The sequence below is a fragment of the Panthera onca genome, chromosome B3 (genome assembly GCF_046562875.1).
Source record: "Panthera onca isolate mPanOnc1 chromosome B3, mPanOnc1 haplotype 2, whole genome shotgun sequence".
Lineage (NCBI taxonomy): Eukaryota > Metazoa > Chordata > Mammalia > Carnivora > Felidae > Panthera > Panthera onca.
The window spans coordinates 25,441,857-25,465,408 of NC_138344.1; the positions used below are offsets into that span (position 1 = coordinate 25,441,857).

A 23,552-nucleotide genomic window follows, 5' to 3' on the forward strand; every position below is an offset into this window, starting at 1 on the left:
CAAGTCCATCTGATCCAATGTATCATTCAGGGCCCTTGTTTCTTTATTGACCATGTGTCTAGATGATCTATCCATTTCTGTAAGTGGAGTGTTAAAGTCCCTTGCAATTACCACATTCGTATCAATAAGGTTGCTTATGTTTATGAGTAATTGTTTTATATATTTGGGGGCTCCAGTATTCGGCGCATAGACATTCATAATTGTTAGCTCTTCCTGATGGATAGACCCTGTAATTGTTATATAATGCCCTTCTTCATCTTTTGTTACAGCCTTTAATTTAAAGTCTAGTTTGTCTGATATAAGTATGGCTACTCCAGCTTTCTTTTGTTTTCCAGTAGCATGATAAATAGTTCTCCATCCCCTCACTTTCAATCTGAAGGTGTCCTCAGATCTAAAATGAGTCTCTTGTAGACAGCAAATAGATGGGTCTTGTTTTTTTTTTCCATTCTGATACCCTATGTCTTTTGGTTGGCACATTTAATCATTTACTTTCAGTGTTATTATAGAAAGATACAGGTTTAGAGTCATTGTGATGTCTGTATGTTTTATGCTTGTAGCAATGTCTCTGGTACTTCGTCTCACGGGATCCCCCTTACGATCTCTTGTAGGGCTGGTTTAGTGGTGACAAATCCCTTCAGTTTTTGTTTGTTTGGGAAGACCTTTATCTTTTCTTCTATTCTAAATGACAGACTTGCTGGATAAAGGATTCTTGGCTGCATATTTTTTCTGTTCAACACATTGAAGATCTGGTGCCAATCCTTTCTGGCCTGCCAAGTTTCAAAGGAGAGATCAGTCAGGGGTCTTATAGGTCTCCCTTTATATGTGAGGGCACGTTAATCTCTTGCTGCTTTCAGAATTTTCTCTTTATCCTTGTATTTTGCCAGTTTCACTACGATATGTTGTGCAGAAGATCGATTCAAGTTATGTCTGAAGGGAGATCTCTCTGCCTCTTGGATTTCAATGCCTTTTTCCTTCCCCAGTTGAGGGAAGTTCTCAGCTATAATTTCTTCAAGTACCCCTTCAGCACCTTTCCCTCTCTCTTCCTCCTCTGGGATACTAATTATGTGTATATTATTTCTTTTTAGTGTATCACTTAGTTCTCTAATTTTCCCCTCATACTCCTGGATTTTTTTATCTCTCTTTTTCTCAGCTTCCTCTTTTTCCATAATTTTATCTTTTTTTTTTTTTTTAATTTTTTTTTTTTAACGTTTATTTATTTTTGAGACAGAGAGAGACAGAGCATGAACAGGGGAGGAGCAGAGAGAGAGGGAGACACAGAATCTGAAACAGGCTCCAGGCTCTGAGCTGTCAGCACAGAGCCCGATGCGGGGCTCGAACTCACGGACTGTGAGATCATGACCTGAGCCGAAGTCAGACGCTTAACCGACCGAGCCACCCAGGCGCCCCCATAATTTTATCTTCTAGTTCACCTATTCTCTCCTCTGCCTCTTCAAGCCGAGCCGTCATCTTTTCCATTTTATTTTGCATGTAGTTTAAAGTGCTTTTCAGCTCCTCGTGACTGTTCCTTATTCCCTTGATCTCTGTAGCAAGAGATTCTCTGCTGTCCTCTATACTATTTTCAAGCCCTGCGATTAATTTTATGACTATTATTCTAAATTCACTTTCTGTTATATTATTTAAATCCTTTTTTGATCAGTTCATTAGCTGCTGTTATTTCCTGGAGATTCTTTTGAGGGGAATTCTTCCTTTTGGTGATTTTGGATAGTCCTGGAGTGGTGAGGACCTGCAGGGCACTTCCCCTGTGCTGTGGTGTATAACTGGAGTTGGTGGGCGGGGCCGCAGTCAGACCTGATGTCTGCCCCCAGCCCACCACTGGGGCCACAGTCAGACTGGTGTGTGTCTTCTCTTCCCCTCTCCTAGGGGCGGGATTCACTGTGGGTGGCATGGCCCGTCTGGGCTACTTGCACACTGCCAGGCTTGTGGTGCTGGAGATTTGGTGTATTAGCTGGGGTGGGTAGGCAAGGTGCACGGGGGCAGGAGGGGCAGACTTAGCTTGCTTCTCCTTAGGTGATCCACTTCAGGAGGGGCCCTGTGGCAGCGGGTGGGAGTCAGACCCTCTGCAGAGTGGTGGCCCTGCAGAAGCACAGCGTTGGGTGTTTGTCTGGAGCAAGCAAGTTCCCTGGCAGGAACTGGTTCCCTTTGGGATTTTGGCTGGGGGATGGGCAAGGGAGATGGCCCTGGCGAGTGCCTTTGTTCCCCACCAAACTGAGCTCTGTGGTCAGGGGACTCAGCAACTCTCCCTCCTTTTGTCCTCCAGCCTTCCTGCTTTCCCGCAGAGCTGTTAACTTATGACCTCCCAGATGCTAAGTCCAGCTTGCTGTCGGAACACACTCGGTCTGGCCCCTCCGCTTTTGCAATTCAGACTCGGGGGCTCTGCTTGGCCAGCGGGCCACCCCTCTGCCCCGGTCCCCCCCCCCCCCCCCGCCAGTCAGTGCAGCGCACACCACCTCTCCACCCTTCCTACCCTCTTCCGTGGGCCTCTCGTCCACGCTTGGCTCTGGAGACTCTGTTCTGCTATTCTTCTGGCGGTTTTCTGGGTTATTTAGGCAGGTGTAAGTGGAATCTAAGTGATCAACAGGACGCGCGGTGAGCCCAGCGTCCTCCTATGCCGCCATCTTCTGCCGGTCTCCGGGCTAATTGATTTTATACAGTACTAGTCTGGAGTTCAAAGCACTTCGCGACACAATCAGAAAAGAGGATGTGGTTAAAGAGGGGAAAACATATCAGATGATGAGACTTTTCTTCTGTGACAGACTCATCTCAGGGCCTAGGATGATGAACTGATTTATTGGTTAAATAAACTCATGGGTGCCTGAACTCTATTGTTTCATAAATTTCACTTTAAAAGGAAAATTGTATGGGTGATGGGTACTAAGGATGGCACTTCTTGTGATGAGCACTGGGTGTTGCATGTAGGGGATGAATCACTGAATTCTACTCTTAAAACCAGTATTGTACTGTTTGTTATCTAACTAAAATTTAAATTGAAAAAAAGTGAAAAAATGTACAAAATAACAATAAATAAAATAAAACAAAAAGACAATTGTATGAAAGCAAGTAATGAAGTAAAGAACTCAGTTTTATAGAGCTAACACATGCCAATCCATATTTTGACTAAGGTATGCTCAGTGAACCATCAAATCAAGTTGTAGTTCCTGCTTCAAAGTTTGGCATTTATCTAACAACCATTTATTCCTTCCAATTTACTATGATAGCATTGGCATTGAATTCCCAAACTAGAGAGCTACTGTGTGGTAAACACAGAGACAGAAAACAACTAGCAAAGAAAAAAGGCTGGGGAAGGAGAACACTATTAGAAACATTTACCAGCCTAAAAATGACTACTGGACTACAACAAAGGTAGGGATCACCTATTAATGGAACATAAATCGACTGTTTTAAGCACAGTGTGTTCAGACTGCTTGCAGGTACTTCTGATTATTTTTAAAAGATGGCAAAGTTTAGTTCTGTTCTGCACAGTTTGGCAGCTAAAATAATAGAACATTGGAAATTTCCCTTACCAGTACTTTCTTTTATTGCATTATAAATTGTTTTTCCTATAGTAACTCACTGGGTAAAGAATAATAACCATGCCAAAATTAGAGTAAATAATTAAAAACAAGTACAATTTTAATATGTTTTTTCTGTACATTATTTAATATTAAGTTGCAGTGAAACTGCTGAGGAAGTGTTGAATTTGTATACCCAGCAAGCACAGGAATTCCTTTTGATGATAGAGATGCAATAAAAATAAAATCAATGGTCATAATGTTATCTTAAATGACTTACATTGAGCCTGAAGACGTTCCATCTATTTGTCTTTTTGAAGCATACATTAGTTTATTATTTCTGTAGTCTGTCATGACTAACAGGTATTGCCATAAATTATATTTTCTGAGTCTAATAAATTATTAATATTATGCTGTTTCAATTGTTTTTATTTTCTAAAAGTCTTCATTAAAATATACTCTGGAATTTTAGAATCTTAAAATCAACACAGGTTTTCTAGATGCATCCGTGATGCATAATTATCTTGTTCATGTCTTATTTAGCTTTCCCTTGAACATGGGCCAGGCTGAGGTCAATGGAAGTATATTCCAACAGCACACTGCACTGGAGAATCTTGTTAAGTTTCTGAAGTTAGCATTCAGTCCTTTCATTTATTATTTGTCTTGGTATTCTGTATAAAATTTATTAATTCATTGATTCTAAAAACGTTTACAATGTTCTTGTTATGTATAAAGTATATTAATAACACTCAGATAGAAAATGCATAGTTGGGGTGCCTAGGTGGCTCAGTCGGTTGAGCATCCGGCTTCGGCTCAGGTCATGATCTCGCAGTTAGTGAGTTCAAGCCCTGCATCAGGCTCTGTGCTGACAGCTCGGAGCCTAGAGGCTGCTTTGGATTCTGTGTCTCCCTCTCTCTGCCCTTTGCCCGCTCATGTATGAATAAACGTTAAAAAAAAAAGAAAGAAAGAAAGAATGCATAGTTGATTTTTACCTCCAAAGAGTTCATAATCTGGTAGAAAGGTAATGCAATATGCTAAATGAAATGGTGGAGTTATGTATGTTAATTTTTATGAGTAAAGAGAAAGATTTCTAATTGGCATTGAGAAGAGAAGGAGATTAAAAAAAAAAAAACTTTCAGAAGATGGTGATTCAGGAGTTTACTATTAAGTAAAAGTTATGAGTTGGCTAGATATGAGGAGAACCATAAAGGAAGCAGGAAGTGGGGAGGTGTTTGTATTTCCTATTTCCTTTCCTTTATTCCTCTTTTTCTTCCAATAAATATCCATTGAAACTTATGTGCCAGATATACCACAGATGAATGAGATAAAGTCTAAAGAAAAGGTACAAAGAAGCAAAGAGATACAGGCAAAAAAGATATGGTGTGTGTGTATAAATATACAAAATTCAGAGGCAAGAGTGGAAAGCTAGCCAGAGTTCAGGTTACAAAGGATTGTTTATGTCCAGAGATGGATTTTGGACATTATCCTATAGATAAAAGTTATCTTTGAAAAGTAATTAATATTTAATATTAATTGTAATGTAAAAGTAACTAACAGACTTTGAATTCATTATACTAACTAAAATAAGTCAGACAGAGAGATGGATATTAATTATACTTATAAATAAGTTAGGAGAGAAAATAATTTGAATTTAGAGACTTAATATATAGATGTGGAAATTGAGGAAGAGGGGAGAGTAAGAAATGACAATTCATATTTAGACTGAGTAATGTGGTAGTGCCAGCATGGGAGAATAGGTATGAGTAGGATTCAGTTTTGAATATGCTGTATTTAAGGCTACTAGTGTACCCAGGTAGGTGTGTCCATGAGTCAGTTGTTTATGTGAGTCTGAAGCTGAGTGTAGAGTCTTGGATGCATATTCAAATTTTAGACTCATCAGCTTTTAGTTGATAGCCAAACTAATAAAAGCATATGATATTATTGATAAAGAATTGAAGATAGAGAATAAAAGTGACCCCCAAATAGTGGTGGGAGATATTATTTTAGGGATTGATGAAGGATGAGGAAGGAACCACTGGATAAGCAGAAAAGAGGAAATCAGAGGTGGATGAGAAAAATTAGGAGTGCATTAAAAACTAAGGGAATGGAGAGCCTAAAGAACAGGGTTGGTTGACTACTGAGTGGAACAAAAAAGCCAATAACATGGGACATGAAATATGAGTGCTGGATTCGGCTTGTTGGCAGTCATTCCTGACTCCTTGAAAAGGTGGCATCAGTTAGGTGGAAAAAAAAAGAAGCAAATTTGGGATGAGATGAAAGATAAATGGAACAAGAAGTAACTGATACTTGTTTTATGCTGTTGTTTGAGAAGTTTAGATGTGATAAGAGGAGATAGACTTTTCTAGAGGAAGTTGTGGAGTTGTGGAAAGTCTCTTCAGGATGTGAAGGAGTGGAGATCAAAAATGATCAAAAATACTTTGGGGAAGTACCATGGGAAAGGGAGAGTTTCCAGTACCCGATCTAATTCCTGGCACTTCCTTTGGTGGTAGGCCTTAATGCGGTTAGTTTTAGATCAAGAAGAGGGATAGATGAAGCAAGGTCCCAGAGAAAGAGAGGCAGGAGGGATCATGGGTGGAGAGGCTGACTTTGAACAAGAGTACACTTCTCTAGGAATCTTGGAGACAGTCTAAGAAGGATGAATGTGGATGTAGAGAAGTTAAGAGTTAGTGGGGAAAGAACAGAAAGTGAGGAAGCAAGGATAAGGCTGGTTGAGGAAGCTAATGATTGATCTTCTTAATTTGAAGGGACTAGTTAGGAATGGCCCTCTGCTAAGAGTTGAAGGGAGGCAGGTAGCAATGAAGTATAGGATTTCTGGGAGCAACAAGTGTTCAGTATATTTGATGAAGAGAATGGAAATGGGAGCTGAGCAAGGACCAAGGAACAAGTACCCCCTGAAGCTAGGGACCATGAATTCATTCTCCAGTCCCATTCTGGCTATAGAAATGAGTAAAAGAAGGTAACAATATAAATCTTGGACCAGACTTAGGGTGGGGTGCAGCAGAAGGCTAGGAAAAGCAGGGGATTGACAGTGCTGATGAAAGTGTAGTACAGATGATCAAGCATGGGATTTGTGCATCTACCCTGGGTCTGGCTCAGGGCCAGGTGAGCAAGTGCATGGTCCTGAGCAGGGTCCCTTCTATGGCCAAGATGACAGAAGTTGCAAGAAGAGCAAATCTCAAGGGCAGTACTGGTAGTGGAACTAGTAGAACATTACTATTGATGAAGCAAAGCAGCCCTCATAAAAAATCTATGTTTATGTTAGGGATATTAATATACAGTGGCTCAACAAACAAAGATGCCCTTGATATTATACTCCCCTAGAAAAATACCAAGAATCATGTCTGTATATGTGTATGTGCATGTGTATGTGTGTGTGTGTGTATGTATATATATACATCTTTAATGTTTTACTAATTAAATTTCTGTAACTGTTTTCAAGTGTATGTAAAAGTGCTTCTTCAAAAAGCCTTTTGAGATTATCATCCTGGGATTTAATCATACATCTATTGGCAAATATTTTGCACTGTTGTATTCTCTATATGTATTGGCCTACCTAATAATGTACTGTAGCCAAAGAAAATCCATATTTCATAGATTTATTGAGATATAATTTACATTCCAGAACATTCACTGACTTAAACTGTAAAAATCAATGTTTTTTTTAGTATATTTACAGAGTTGTACAACCATAGTTAAGCAGCCATTAGTATAATCTAATTTTAGAATATTTTCATCAGCAGCAAAGAAACCTCACAACCATTAACAGTCATGCTCCAGAGCTTCCCAGTTCTAGGTGGCCACTAATCTACTTTCCATCTCTGTAGATTTGCTTATTCCGGACATTTAAACCCTTGTGTTTTAGTATTCCTTTTTGTCCCCCCCCCCCCCTTAAATACATAAGCTTATGTCTAGAAAAGTCTGTGTATTTCCTCTAGTTTATGGCTAATTGTTCCACTTGTTTCTTTCCCACCACAATGGTCTTTCCCACCACAATGTCAGTGGTGAAAGCAGTAGTCTATGATCTGGATGTGATGGCAGTGTTGTATAGTCTTTATGTTTGATTTGAGACACTGGCCCTGGCAGTGTAGCTCCAGATAGTTCCAAGCCTGTTTCTTTAGCATTCCAAATGGTTCAATAGCCTCATTTTCTGTTTCCTTTATTTTTTTAAGTTTATTTATTTATTTTGAGAGAGACAGAGATAGCACAAGTAGGGGAAGGACAGAGAGAGATGGGTGGAAAGAGAGAATCCCAAGCAGGCTCTGCACTATCAGCACGGAGCCTGACATGGGGCTTGAACTCACAAAACTGCAAGATGATGACCTGAGCTGAAACCAAGAGTCTGATGTTTAACAGACTGAGCCACCCAGGTACCCATCAGTTTCCTTTAATTTTAATCAAAGGTGTGTATGAACATACTTTAAAGAGTCAAATCATTCTCTGTAGCTACGTTTGAAAGCCAGCATCCTCCTAACCAGTTGATACTCCATCCCAATTTTCAGATGCTCAGAGATTTTCAACGTTTTTAGTTATCATCATCATCATCGTCATTATCATTTTGGCATTTACTTCCATAATTCTAGATACCATGTTTGTATTGCTACTTCTTAATTTTTTTTTTTTTTTTTTAGTTTTAGAAGTCACCACTGACTTAACCTCCCTTTTACCACCTCCATGCACATATGCATGCATATCATTCATCTATCATTTCAATATGGTTAAATATATTCAATGCATAACCATATTTTGGGTTAGATTGGCATTCAGTGTTTCAGAGCTGAAACCTATAGTACATAATAACCTATACTTTCTTGAATTTTTTCTTTTATGAGATTAATAATCATATTTTTGTTATTGTTTGCTTAGCTTCCATCATCACTAATTTATCCCTAATCTTCCCCTAGTTATCTAAATTTCCTTAAATATATATTCTACCAATTTTACCTTTTTTGGAGGCATTTCTTCTTGAGCTTTCTGCAAGCTGCAATCTAGATTTGTTCCTTTTTCAAGAGGCCTGGTACACAGCTATCATATTGAGTTGCCCTTGGCCATCATCCTTGGGATCTCCTGTTCCTTGGATCTCATTGTCTTTCTCTTTTTGTGTTTTGTTTTCTCATTTGGGGGAGTTATATCCTTCAATAACTTTTAGAGAGAAGATTAATAGATAATTTTTTGAAATTTTGAATACTTTAAATTGTTGTTTATTTTCACTCATAATTTATATTTCTGTCGAGTATAGAATTTTTATTAAGGTTAGTCATTCTTCAGAATTTTCAAGGTAATGTTCAATCATTTTTTGTAGTTTAAATGTTGAGAAGACTTAAGAAAATTTGATTTTTAATTTTGTTTTTGCCTTGTTTTTCTCTAGAAGCTTTTAGAATCTTCTCCTTATCCCCAGTTATATTAGAAAACATAAGTGTCTTCTTTTATTACTCATACAGAACACTTCACCTCTGACACTTCTGGTCACCGAATATGTGTTTGTTTGTTTGTTTTTTTCCCTCTCACCAAATAATCTATGACACCAGCTGGATGTATTATAATTTAAATCAATCCTGACACCATCTAGCTGGAAGTAGCATCAGATCCCACAGGTTAAGGGCTCAGCCTCACAAGACTACCCCCAACTTTAAGTGTCAGTCACAAGTCCAGGTTGTCACCAGTGCTTCTGACTGATCCATTACAAAGCTGAGGTTCCCATGCTCCCCTATTTTGGTTCAACTAATTTTCTATAGTGGCTTGCAGAATACTTATGTTTATCAGTTTATTAAAGGATATGATAAAGAACACAGAAGAATAGTCAGATGAAGAGATACACAGGGTGAGGTCTGGGAGGTTGTGTGTGTGTGTGTGGGGGGTCCCAAGTGCAGGAGTTTTGTCCCTGTGGAGTTGTGGTGCATCACCCTCCCAATGCATTGATGTGTTCCCTTACCTGGAGGCACACTGAACCCTGTATTTTTGGAATTTTTATGGAGGCTTCATCATGCAGGCATGATCAATTATTAATTTCATTTCCAGTCCCTCTCCTTTCTCTAGAGAAGTGGGGTGGGGGAGCTTAAATTCCAAGCTTCTAATTATGTTTTGGCCTTTCTGATGACAAGCTCTCATCCAGGAGCCACCCAGGATCCCACCCAGAGTCCCCTCATTAAAACAAAATATGCTGTTAGTGTTCTTATCACTTAGGAAATTACAAGGGTTTTAGGAGTTCTTGTCCATAACCTGGGGCAGAGACCAGTATATATATATATATATATATATATATATATATATATATATATATATATATTTCTATATATACCTCACACTAGCATTCTTAGATTGTATCTTGAGGCAGATCTATTTTTGCCCCATTTTTCAGAAAGTCATATAATCTTTCAGTCTGAAAATATATGCTTCAAATCCTAAAAGAGGTCTTTAAATATATCTAGATAATATATCCTCATTGTATTCATTTCTTCTATTTTTGGAGTTGCTTTAATTTGACTGTTAGACTTTCTAGAATGACTTTAATATTCTTATATACTTTTTTCTTTTACTTTCTATTAGAAGTCTTTGACTTTAATTTTTGAGAGATTTCTCCACTTTATATTTCAATCCATCCATTTAATTTTTAATATTTGCAACACATTTTTAATATCTAAGAGGATTATTTTTCCCTCTGAATGTCCTGCTCCTCTTTTATTTATAGCACTCTGTTCTTTTATTTATAGCACTCTTGTTTTCACAAGTATATTTTTTCTTACTCCTCTGAAGGTATTGTTGCTAACTCATTTTTAGAAGTTTTCATCTCTGTGCTATGCATAATCTCTATTTTCTCAAAGTTGCTTTTTCTGTTTTTTTAAATGTTTTTTATTTTATTTTCGAGAGAGACAGAGCATGAGCAGGGGATGGCAGAGAGAGAGGAAGACTGAATTGGAAGCAGACTCCAGACGCTGAGTGTGTCTGCACAGAGCCCAACATGGGGCTTCAACCCACGAACCATGAGATCATGACCTGAGCGGAAGTCAGATGCTTAACCAACTGAGCCACCCAGGTGCTCCATCTTTGTTTTGATCTCTTTCATGTGAGAGAACTTCCGCAGATACAGGATTATCCTTGACTGTCTACCTGTATTTGAGACTAGGGCAATAAAAAGCTAGGTAGCAATTCTCTTTGAATTAGAGCTCTTGACTGTAAGTTTTATTTTGTGGTATTATGACTAGGGCATTATATAAAGAAGTCCCAAATCACCACTATCTTTAGCTTTTGTCCCCCTACCTCCTTTTGGAACTTGTCATCTTCCCCAGAAAAGAAACTTCTAATGCCCTCCAAAGCCTATTGCTTATGTTTTATCTATTGAGATGGGGAAGAGGTCTGGAGGTTTTCTTGAGTCTCTCTGCTGCATTTTAATGAACACTTCTCAGATCGTATAAGTCAATTATCACTCTTTTAATACCTTTAGACTTTCCAATTTTTATTGCTTATTTCTCTTTTATTCTTTTGGATTTATGAGTTTATTCCTTTAAAACTCATTCCTTGCTTCTTTTTAAAATTTTTTCAATGTTTATTTATTTCTGAGAGAGAGAGAGAGACAGAGCACGAGCAGGATAGGGGCAGAGAGAGAGGAAAACCTGGAGTCCAAAGCAGGTTCCAGGCTCTGAGCTGTCAACACAGAGCCCTACATGGGGCTCGAACTCATGAGCCCTGAGATCATGACCTGAGCCACCCAGGAGCCCTTCTTTCTTTTTAATAGAGCTTCAAGAAGGAACAAATTCTATGAATTAATTATCCACTTTTTCCACTTAATCATTCATAGCTAAGTTCTATAGCTTACACTATGTACTTCACCTTATATACAGACACATGAATAATTTTAATTCAACTTAATAAATGTTATAATAAAGGAAAGAAATGTACTGAGTGCATAGAGGGTAAGACTGAACTTAATTAGAAAAGTTCAGAAAGGTTTGTAATATTTATTTATTTATTTATTTATTTATTTAATATTTGGGTTAGAACTTAAAACATAAAAATCAGATTTGCTATTCATTAAAGGAAGTGAAGGAAATCTTGACACCACGACTTTAAATTAGGAAGGTACATTTCTGGGTTGTTTCACAGACTTCATATTTATATCCTCAAAATAATTCTCTTAATTGGGATAATATCCCATATTGTAGATAACAAAAGTGGGACCCAGGAGATTTATTTTTAAAAGAATAAAATTATCTAACAGGAGATGATAGAGCTTGAATGGAAATATAGTTTCCTATTTCTCCAAAGCTATGCTTTGGGTGTAGAAATACAACAAGAATGAAATAAGAATCTTTATCAGAAACAAAAATGGCACTGCTATTAACTGATAAAATAATCACCCCTCAGAGTTTTCAGGAGTGATTATCTAATTTACATTATACCAAAGTGCATTTTCTCCCCTTATCTCACTGATAAATATCCCACTCTGTTGGATTTTTTTTATTTGTTTGTTTGTTTTACTTCTTTCCTACACTTGTACTTATTTTGTGTACAGAGAAAGGGCATTTTTTTTTCTTCTGGGGATTGTGGAAGGAAGCTAAATCAAATCACTTAACTTATATTTTGAGACTCATGGATTAATTTCTTCACACCCTTTCTGTCCCAAGTTTCAATGACCTCCAGATATATCTCCCATGTGTGTTAGCAGAGGCAGAACTATAAGACAGGTTTCACGTGTTCAGCATTTATAGATTTATGGATGCTCAAACATGATTTCTACCTGCTCCATCTTCCACCTTCCCTTCCCTTTTGGGGCTTGTCATCCTTGCTTCAAGACTGAGCACGAGTAAACTCTCCTTATATGAATTCCTTTCTCTCAGGTGGTTTGGACATAAGTGGCACGAAGTGTATCTCTTGATTTTCTGTAAAGTATTGCAACAATACCATTTGATCAACCTTTTGCTCATTTATTCCCTTATTTGATCTTTTATGAGACACTGAATACAAACTTTGCATAGGGAACTAATTAACTGTAGGGAAACAGAAATGACAAGACCTAAAATTTATTGAGTGCTTTTTTTGCACTAGATCCATTCTAAATATATATACTGTATCAGTTCTCACTATTTCAAACTTCTATGAATTTCCATTTATTATTATTATCATTATTCCATTTTACAGATGAGAATTTTGGGGTACAGATTTAAGTAAGTTTCCTCCAATCCAGTACACAGTACTAGGTAGAGTCTATATTTGAACAAGTGTAGTCTGGCCAGGAAAAAAGCTTCCACTCAACCCCTTGTGGGTCAAGATCAGCCTTGTTCTGCAGGGATGCGTTTAGCACTTACTACCTGGAAGTTTCAGTTAACATTTTAAACTTATTTGTGTGTTCATGGACATTTTATAAGCATTGAAAGAGTAGAGGCCCTTCAGGCAAGCAGAATAACAAAGTAGGCACTTAGAATTTACAGAGGAGTTTAGCCCAAATGCCCTTAGGGTTAGAAATCTCTTAGGCACCTCAATCCACAACAACTCATAGGCTAATCTTAAATGGACCCAAAACAATGTAGTCAGGTTTCCCAGTGCCATATGGTAGAAGAAAGAACACTGGACTAGACTTGGAAGACTTTGTCTTAATTCTGGCTCTTTCCCTTATTCTAGTATGAAATTGGGGAATTGAAAGCCAGTCACTCTTTCTACACCTTGGATTTTACATCTGGAAAACAGTGAACCTAATACCTGATGCCTTACCTCGTACTGTTTGAGTATAAAATTATACAGTGTATGGAAGAGATATACAAACTTTAGAGCACTAAAAAAGACAATCATTCATTGGTTCAATGTGAAAAAGGTAAGCAGTTGAACTGTAAAAGTAATCACACATTAAGTCTTGTTTCTTTTTCTCCATTGAAAAGATTTTCATCTGTCTTCTAGGAGATCATACTTGCCCAGTTTTCTTCCTACTTTACTGGCTGCACCTTTTCAGACTTTTCTGATAATTCCTCTTCTTCATTCTGACCTTTTCAAACTGGAGATTTCCAAGCTCAGTCCATGGACCACTTCTCTCTCACTCTTGACATGATCTCTTCCATTGTTCTGGTATTAAATGCCATACATATGCTAATGAATCTGAATTGTACCTTCAGCTCAGTCCTCTTTCCTGAGCTCCAGATCCAATACCCAGGGTGATGATTAAAAAAAAAAAAAAAAAAGTTGGGGCGCCTGGGTGGCTCAGTCAGTTAAGCGTCCGACTTTGGCTCAGGTCATGATCTCACGGTTCGTGGGTTGGAGCCCCGCATCAGGCTCTGTACTGACAGCTCAGAGCCCGGACCCTGTTTCAGATTCTGTGTCTCCCTCTCTCTATGCCCCTCCCCAACTCATGTTCTGTCTCCCTCTGTCTCAAACATAAATAAACATTAAAAAAAAATTAAAAAAAATTAAGGGCACCTAGGTGGCTCAGTCAGTTAAGCGTCCCACTCTTGATTTTGGCTCAGGTCACAATCTCATGGTTTGTAAGATTAAGCCCTGCATCTGGCTCTGCACCGATAGTGTGGAGCCTGCTTGGGATTCTGCCTCTCTCCCTCTCTTTCTGCCCCTCCCCTGCTCTCTCTCTCTCTCTCAAAATAAATAAATAAATAAAAACATTTTTTAAAAAGATCATGTTGACCATACTCAAAACCTTCCAATGCCTCTTGATTCCATTCAGAGTAAAAGCTAAAGTCCTTACAGTGACTGACAAGGTCATATCTGTCTTAGCCCCTTATAGATCTCCAAAATCTCCTGTTTGTCTTTACCTGGCTCCCTGGGTTCCAGTCATTTGAGCCTCCTTAATGTTCCTTAAACACAGTGAGCACTCTTGGTTACAGAGCCTTTGTGCAGCTTGGGCACCCATCCTGCTGATGTTCATATGGACAAATCCCTTGACTTCCTCAAGTCCTTCCTCAATATCCCCTTCCAATGAGACCCAACCTGGACCAAAGTATTTTTTTTTTTTTGACCAGCCTATTTAAATATGCTTGTCCCCATGTTCTGAGAACCCTGAACACATTACACTGCCTACATTTTTCCTTAGCCCTTGTCTACTAATATACTCTATTTACTATTACTGTCTGCCTATTCTATGCTAAAATATAACCTTCATGAAGGTAGAAATGGTTTTCATTTGTTTTATTCAGTGATGTTTCACAAGTACCCAGAATACTGTCTGGCATATGATGGACACTTAACTGACATCCACTGAATGAATGAGTGAATTGATGAATGAGTTCCAAGACATAAAACAAACTGTTAAAATGTATCAGAAAGAACATCATTTAGAAATCTTGGCATAAAGGGAGGGTAGGATTGGATCTATAAAGCTACTGTCACACACATGGACAGGTCAACTTGTTGGTTCCCAAACCTCCCTACTCCATGCAACTCCTGATACTACATACCCAGGAGCCTATCTCTTACTCACCCTCAGTAGGAAAACAGAGGAATTTTTGGAGAAGAAGCTTAAAAAAATCATAATTTTCTATTATGTTTTAAAGATTTATTTTTAGTTCTACTTGGATAATAAGGAAAGAATTTTTGTGCTCTTCAACATATTTGAACATTTGAACATATTATTTTCTTATAAATAATTGACACCCCTTTAACCAGTGATGACAAAATCTTATTCCACAGTTGAGAGAGAAAGAGCGCCCAAATCTAAATGCTTTTTTAACATTTGTACCTAATCTAATCTAGTCTAATCTAATCTAAATTGTAATGAAGTAATCAAGCAATACATATAAATAACTATTATCAGATGCCTTCCTATTTATTTCCATAAAAGGAAGAGCTTAAGTTACTTAGAAGGCTCAATATTCTGAATACTGGGGTCACCCTAATGAGGGAAAGGGGCACACAATTGGAGGTTGAAAATGACAGTGGTAAATGTGTAAATTTAGACAAAAATCATAGCCATGCTTGGTTATCTTTGACAGAGTTTTTACAGACTTTGCCTAGGAACAGAGAACAGGTGGCACTGAATCAGAGATGTGCCCTGTGTCAGTCTTTCAAGGGTGCTCCAGGCCTTCAAGCACAGGAGGATGAGGATCTTGCTATAGACTGAATGCTTGTGTCCAAGCAAAATTTTTTATGATAAATCCTAATCCTCAGCGTGATGGTATTTGGAAGTGAGGTCTTTGAGCACTGGTAGCTCATGAAAGAGAAACCAACGTAAAGGAGATTTGTGACCTTATAAAGGAGATTCCAGAAAGCTAGCTGGCTTCTTCCAACATGTGAGGTCATAATGAAAAGATGGCTGTCTATGAACAAGGAAGCAGGCTCTCAGCAGACGCTGAGTCTTCCAGTGCCTTGATTTTAGAATTCTTTGACTCCAGAACTGTGAGATATTAATGTGTACTATTTATAAGCCATTCAGTTTATGATTTTCTGTTGTAACAGCCTGAATGGATTAAGATAGACCCATGGGTGTTGCTGCCACCACCTTTAGGCATGCTACCTCTGTTTCCCTCTACTATCTACTATGTCTTTTAAAAAAATAGATCATTTTTTATATTGAGAGGAATAATTAACCAAGTATTATTGTTCTTAAAATAAAAATTAATTAATTCTTTGATCAAATGATAAGAGTTTGGTAAACTGCTTCAGCTCAGCCTGACTATAGCACCAGAAGGAACAGCTTGTATAAATACAGTTCTCTCTGCTGAGTGGAGTGAATTTCCTACTTAATTTTCAACCCTTTCTATTGGCTATTTTTCCAGAAATAATTCCATTTTGTGCCTATTTTGACAACTTATGATGATACCTACTTGTAAAAATACTCACCATTCATAATTCTTCATATCATCTGTGCCCAAGTACAAGTATAGGCACATGAAACAGACTGAATCTAAGGGTCTGAGAAGAAAGTGGGCTTACAGAAAAATTGTTTTACAAAATCTCTTCCTTGGTTTAATAATGTATTTATTTAGGTGCCAGCCAAAATTGCAAAGATCGTGACATATTCTGATTGATATTTTATGGGTTAACACATTGGTCATTTACTTTAAGAATAAATCATAGAAGTCTTCTCCCCTCAGTTAAGATACTAAATTAGACACAAACTTGACTGTAACAAGTCACAGAGGGAAGGGATATCAAGAAATACATACCATTTTCCCCAAAATTTCCTCATGACGTTGAATATAAATGTCTTTCTCATTTACATTGCTGGGGTTAATATTGTTGGTCACATGTCTTACAGTAATTTCAAGTCCATAGAAAAACAAAACAAAACAAAACAAAACAAAAACTTTGCCTAAAATTTCATATGTTAGAAAATTGCATATTTTTTGTTAATTGTCAATTCACTGGACTATTAAATCCACTTTAGTCTGTATTTTGTGGAGTGATCTAAAGAAACTGTGAAATTATCTCATGTTGTTAACAGGAGGGGCAGCTTAAACTTATAAACAACTTGTTAGCACAGGTTTTAAACCTTTAAATATTCTTTTGGTATGAATCATGTTTCAAAGCCTGTCTTCCATATTATTTCTAAATGTACAAAAACAGAATCAATTGGTTACTGGAGCCAGCTTCATAAACTCAGCCCTCAGTATTTTCTTCCCTTAGTTTATCAATTTCTTCAGGCTGGGTGACAAGAATATCCCCATCCCCTGTTCTTGTCCAAAAGGAAATGGAGTACTACAGATGCATTCCAAGGTATTTGGAAACCTCATTCTAACATAAGGATCATTCCTCCTATTGGAGAGAACACTGCGGAACCACAGATGGTTCAGGAACAAGCAACTGGGCCAAGTTTTAACATTTTAGTGTTGCCACATTGGGTTTTGTTTCCTACTAATAATGCAGCCAAGTATCTTGAAGCTCTTGCCCCTAACAGGAGGCTGCTTCTCAGTGGTCCTTACTCAGGGATTAGGATCCTATTTTTTTCCTTCATTAGATGGATATTAAGTCAATGCACTGCCTAATAATATTTGGCCCAAACATATCATTCCTTATTTTTAAGTTGGACAACTTATAGCTCCAGGAAACATAAATAATTGAAACACACTTTATATTTTATCAGTTTCTCACAACACTTTTATGAAGTGGGGTAATGTTACTGAGATATCATTGCAAATGAAATGATGGGTGATATGTTTCCTTTTCACATAATGAACTGCAAAATAAGGTCACCAAGGGAAAATCTGGAATCCATTAGAATTTTTCTTTTAAAACTAATCATTATCATTTACAAGGAAATAATAAATCACCTTAAATTGAATGTAGCCTGCATTTATGTCTATAGAGTAGTAAGTGCAGAAGAGGGTTGGTCCCCCAGTGACCCAGGAGAGGGAAGGTCAAATCTTCTGCCTGTACCCATATTGTAAGAAGCTGAAAGAAATCCTGGAATCTTATGGGATTCTAGCTCATACTTTCTAAGGTATGTATTTTTTTTTACATAATGAATTGCAAAGGGAGATCTGTGGAAAGTCTCAGATCCTAGTCAGGTGAGCCACAGCAGTAGAGGCCATGACTCACTGGCTAAGGTGATGTTTATTTGCTTTGTGCTGTGCCACTTTCTCAGCTCCTCTGGGTCCTTTTCTTCCAAATTGAAAGCAGTCCCTAAAAATGAGAAATAAAGTAATAGGAAAAGTCATTTCTTTAAGGACTAGGTTACTAAAAGAGCCTGAGTTTCTGTTCCTGGCATTTTCCTCTTGCCTAGCCCTAGCCTACTGCCATTGGTGTGCCACTTTGTTTACTGGAGTGGACAAAATGCATCTTCCTTTACAGTTGAGCTGTTGAATGCCAGCTATGTTGTGTGCTAAGGCTCTGTCCAGCCTCATTTGTCTAATATTGGAGCTGCTAAATCTGTAAGGACACAGCATGAAGCAGAAAGTGCACATTCAAATAAGAATTTCCTGAGTGCACACTCTGATGGTCCGGCATGGCAGGTTCCCAGGGGAGAGGAGAGAAGCACAAGGATGGGCTCTGACTTCCCCTTTAACCCCTTTCTCCTAAGTCAGAATGAGTAGCAGTGGGATAGTGAAGAAGTACAAATAAGTAATCTGAATTACTTCTGAACTTGTGCCAGCATGTCTATACAATCCTTTAATCAACACCAGTTTCCTAGTCATTTAAGTAGCTTCATTTATTGCTTCATTCTAGAAGTACATCTGGGAACTTTCCAAACATACAGACTCTAAGCATTCTAACAGCTAAGTCAAGATAAGTCCCAGTAAGTGGCTCTTCAGTTGTGGGTTTATGTGATGGTGAACTTTGTCTTTTCTTTGGTGACAAGTTTACTAAGAACAGACCACTACAACTCCTCTGGTTCTATCTTTGTGGTTCAGATAGAGAAGCATTAAAATAACTGAAGATATGTCACAGCCTTTCTGTCTAAAATATCTTTAGATGGCATGTCCTCAGTTGTAAATCTATTTCTTGCAAAAGGAACTCCTGGGTTGGAAATTTTCCCATACTTTTACATTAAGGCTTTCTTTGAAATATTAGAAATTATCTCCAATTCTAACCCTGTCTATTTTATTGACAGAGACATGGAAAAGTGAGGGATATGGAGAAAAAATAATTGCATGCTAAATTCCCAGTCTTCTAGGAAAAGCATAATGAAATGTGTTGCTATTAGATAAATTAATAGATTATTATAATATTTTTTTCTAAGGAAGTTGGTCATACCTGAATCTTGTTCCAGATAAACCACTTGTATCTTCCTGATCTCCAGTAAAAGTGAATATACAGAATATATTCAGCAGAGCAAGGCAAATAACATGTGAATCTTTGACCCCAATTGAGGCTGGCTCTTGAGGACATCATTGTACCCTAGTGTTGGTGGGCTCAAGAGGTTATTATTGACCTGATCCCACAGCTGATCTTTATGATGAGTTATTTGTTCCAAAGTCATAGGCCCTGGGAGCTGTTTGCCAGGTGGTGTGTATGACATTATTGCCACTACAGGCAAAACAAAACAAACAAACAAAAAAACAAACAAAAAAAAAACTTGGTGAAGAGGAATACTATACTGATACCTTAAAATCTTGATGTCTTTCATTCACTGGGGCTGATTCAGTAATAGCTTAAATTCTTCGGATTGTACAGGTGGTGAAGACAGAATGTAGCCTGTCAAAAAGCAGATTTATTGACTGTGGATGCAGAAAATGCAGGGTTTTAGTTGATGGGTAACTGAAAGCAGTGGCTCCATACCTCTTGCCTGGCTCATCTCCTTCTACATTTTCTTTGAAAGTGAGGCATGGTGCTTACACATTTGTGTTAACTTCCTTACAAGTCCCTGCCAAAGAGGAAAGGATGTACATGTTTCCTGGCTTCCATTTAGAAATCCTAGGGGCACTTTTAATAGGGCCAACTTGAGTCCTTCCAGCAATTATTGTGGCCAGGGAGATGAAAGACAGTGATGGATCTGTCAGATTTTGATACTGTCATTTCCAAGGGTTAAGGTCAGCTGTCAGTGTACATATGGACTCGGGGGTTAGATGCTGTACTGAGAGCAATTGCTGATGTTGGTCTGGCACCTTAACCTCTGTTTACAGCCATTGTCCAGGATGTAATGAATTAGATCACTATTTTTTGCCTTGGGTGAACTAAGTGTAGTGAGAGAGGAATGGAGGACTCAAAATAAAGCTTTTCTTTTTCCTCCTTCCTTCCTTCTTTCCTTTTTTTTTCTTTAATAGGGAAAATTCACATATTTCTAATTCTCTTTGGCAGAGATTTTAAGAGCATATTTGAGGTGTGAAGAGTTTGGAAATAAGGCAGCATTGAGGTTCCCTTGTACTTCTCTGCCTTACTGGTTCTGATAGTGCGTCCTGAGGTTTCACTAGTATGCTTTTATCAGTACACAATGCTACATGTACTTTTATTTTCCCCAGTGACAATTGGGAAATTTGCAATTTGGTATTTACAAACAAAAGTTGCTTCACAGAGCTAGAACAAACAATCCTAAAATTTGTTTGGAACCGCAAAAGATCCTGAATAGCCAAAGCAATTCTGAAAAAGAAAAACAAAACTGGAAGCATCATGATTCCAGATTCCAAGCTATATTACAATGCTGTAGTCATCAAGACAGTATGGTACTGGCACAAAAATAGATAGATACATAGATCAATGGAACAGAATAGAAAACCCAGAAATGGACCCACAACAATATGGTCAACTTATCTTCAATAAAGAAGGAAAGAATATCTAATGAAAAAAAGGTACTCTCTTCAACAAATGATGCTGAGAAAGCTAGGCAATGAATGCAGAAGAATGAAACACATCAAAGAAGGCAAAGGGAACAAAAGCAAACATGAACTATTGGGGCTTCACCAAGAAAAAAAGCTTCTGCACAGCAAAGAAAACAATCCACAAAACTAAAAGGCAGCCTACAGAATGTGAGAAGATATTTGCAAATGATATATCTGATAAAAAATTAGTATCCAAAATTTATAAAGAACTTACCAAACTCAACACCCAAAAAACAAATAATCCAGTGAAGAAATGGGTAGAAAACATGAATAGACACATTTCCAAAGGAGACATCCAGACTCCTGGTGAACTGGTGAAGCCACTTTGGAAAACTGTGGTGGAGGTTCCTCCAAAAGTTAAAAATAGAACTACCCTATGATCCCACAATTGCACTACTAGGTATTTACCCAAAGGATGCAAAAATAATGATTCTAAGGGTTAAATGCTCCTCAGTGTTTAGAGCACCATTATCAACAATAGCCAAACTATGGACACAGCCCAAATGTCCATCGACTGATGAATGGACAAAAAAGATGTGGTATGTATGTACAATGGAATATTGCTCACCCATCCAAAAGAAAGAAATCTTGCCACTTGCAATGACATGGATGGAGCTAGAATGTATTATGCTAAGCAAAATATGTCAATCAGAGAAAGAAAATACCGCATGATTTCACTAATAGGTAGAATTTAAGAAACAGATGAATATATGGGAAGGAAGAGAAAAAGAGAAGAGGGGGAAACAAACCACAAGGGACTTTTAACCATAGAGAACAAACTGAGGGTTGATGGAGGGAGGTGGGTGGGAAATGGACTAGATGGGTGATGCGTACTAAGGACGGTACCTATAATGAACACTCGGTGGTGTATCTAATTGATAAATCACTGAATTCTACTCCTGAAACCAATACTGCTGTATATGTTAACTAAAATTCAATTTAAAAAAAGATTTCTTTGATACTAATTTTTTTTTTAATGAAAACAAAAGTTTTTATTTGATTACCTCTTGGTATGAACCACAAGCAACAAAGCTGAGGGCTCTTTTTGTTTCTGCTTTTTTTTTCTTTTTCACTCTCTACTCAGACTGAATTAAAAATTTAATTTTAGTTAAGAACTGTTAAAACTAGAAGGCTCAGAAATGTCACAGGTCACACTTAAGTGACAGTGACAGCACTAGAATCAGGATCTTCTGGCTCTCAATTCAGTATCATGTACAGCTTTGCTGTATCATCAAGCCTTGTGACTTATCCATGCAAAGTTTAGCATTATAATTTAAAAAAAAACAAAATAAGGTCTATATACTAAATATTTAATGATTTGTATGATAGTTTCAGTGTGTGGCAAATGGACACAATGAATAAGCAATTTATATAGATTCTTATTATTCATAATATTGCTATGTACCCAAACCAAACATTTCTTTTTTTCTTTAATATATGAAATTTATTGTCAAATTGGTTTCCATACAACACCCACTGCTCATCCCAAAAGGTGCCCTCCTCAATACCCATCACCCACCCTCCCCTCCCTCCCAACCCCCATCAACCCTCAGTTTGTTCTCAGTTTTTAACAGTCTCTTATGCTTTGACTCTCTCCCACTCTAACCTCTTTTTTTTTTTCTTCCCCTCCCCCATGGGTTTCTGTTACGTTTCTCAGGATCCACATAAGAGTGAAACCATATGGTATCTGTCTTTCTCTGTATGGCTTATTTCACTTAGCATCACACTCTCCAGTTCCATCCACATTGCTACAAAAGGCCATATTTCATTCTTTCTCATTGCCACATAGTATTCCATTGTGTATATAAACCACAATTTCTTTATCCATTCATCAGTTGATGGACATTTAGGCTCTTTCCATAATTTGGCTATTGTTGAGAGTGCTGCTATAAACATTGGGGTACAAGTGCCCCTATGCATGAGTACTCCTGTATCCCTTGGATAAATTCTTAGCAGTGCTATTGCTGGGTCATAGGGTAGGTCTATTTTTAATTTTCTGAGGAACCTCCACACTGCTTTCCAGAGCGGCTGCACCAATTTGCATTCCCACCAACAGTGCAAGAGGGTTCCCATTTCTCCACATCCTCTCCAGCATCTATAGTCTCCTGATTTCTTCATTTTGGCCACTCTGACTGGCGCGAGGTGATATCTGAGTGTGGTTTTGATTTGTATTTCCCTGATAAGGAGCGACGTTGAACATCTTTTCATGTGCCTGTTGGCCATCCGGATGTCTTCTTTAGAGAAGTGTCTATTCATGTTTTCTGCCCAATTCTTCACTGGGTTATTTGTTTTTCGGGTGTGGAGTTTGGTGAGCTCTTTATAGATTTTGGATACTAGCCCTTTGTCCGATATGTCATTTGCAAATATCTTTTCCCATTCCGTTGGTTGCCTTTTAGTTTCTAACATCATATTAGCTTCCTATTGCTGCTGTAACAAATTGCCACACAAATAGTGGCTTAAAAGAAGATGAATCTATTCATTCTGGAGGTCAGAAGCCCTAAAATGAAGGCATTGTTGGGCCTGCCTTCCTTCTGGAGGCTCTAGGAAAGAATACATTCTTTGTCTTTTCCAGGGTCTAAAGGTTACTCACATTCCTAGGTTTATGGTCCCAAATCACTCCAAATCATGTTTTGATCACATCTCCTCCTTGATCTGGACTCCCCCACTTCTTTCTGTAATTTATAAGGACTTTTGTGATTAGATTGGGCTCCCTAGATAATCCAGAATAATTATCCCAAGATCCTTAACCATATCTATAAAATTCCTTTCCATGTAAGTTAAAATAGTCATGGATTCCAGGCATTAGTACTTAGACATC

At 37.9% G+C, this 23,552-nt stretch overlaps 1 long non-coding RNA gene across 1 annotated transcript in view; it reads left to right on the plus strand.

The window, feature by feature from the left end:
* The first annotated feature begins 15,806 nt into the window (after positions 1 to 15,806).
* LOC132668831 (uncharacterized) overlaps positions 15,807 to 23,552 on the plus strand; it is a 30,025-nt gene continuing 22,279 nt past the window's right edge. The window contains exon 1 of the long non-coding RNA XR_009605814.2: positions 15,807 to 15,890. This is a non-coding gene — a long non-coding RNA (uncharacterized LOC132668831). The remainder of the gene's footprint in view (positions 15,891 to 23,552) is intronic.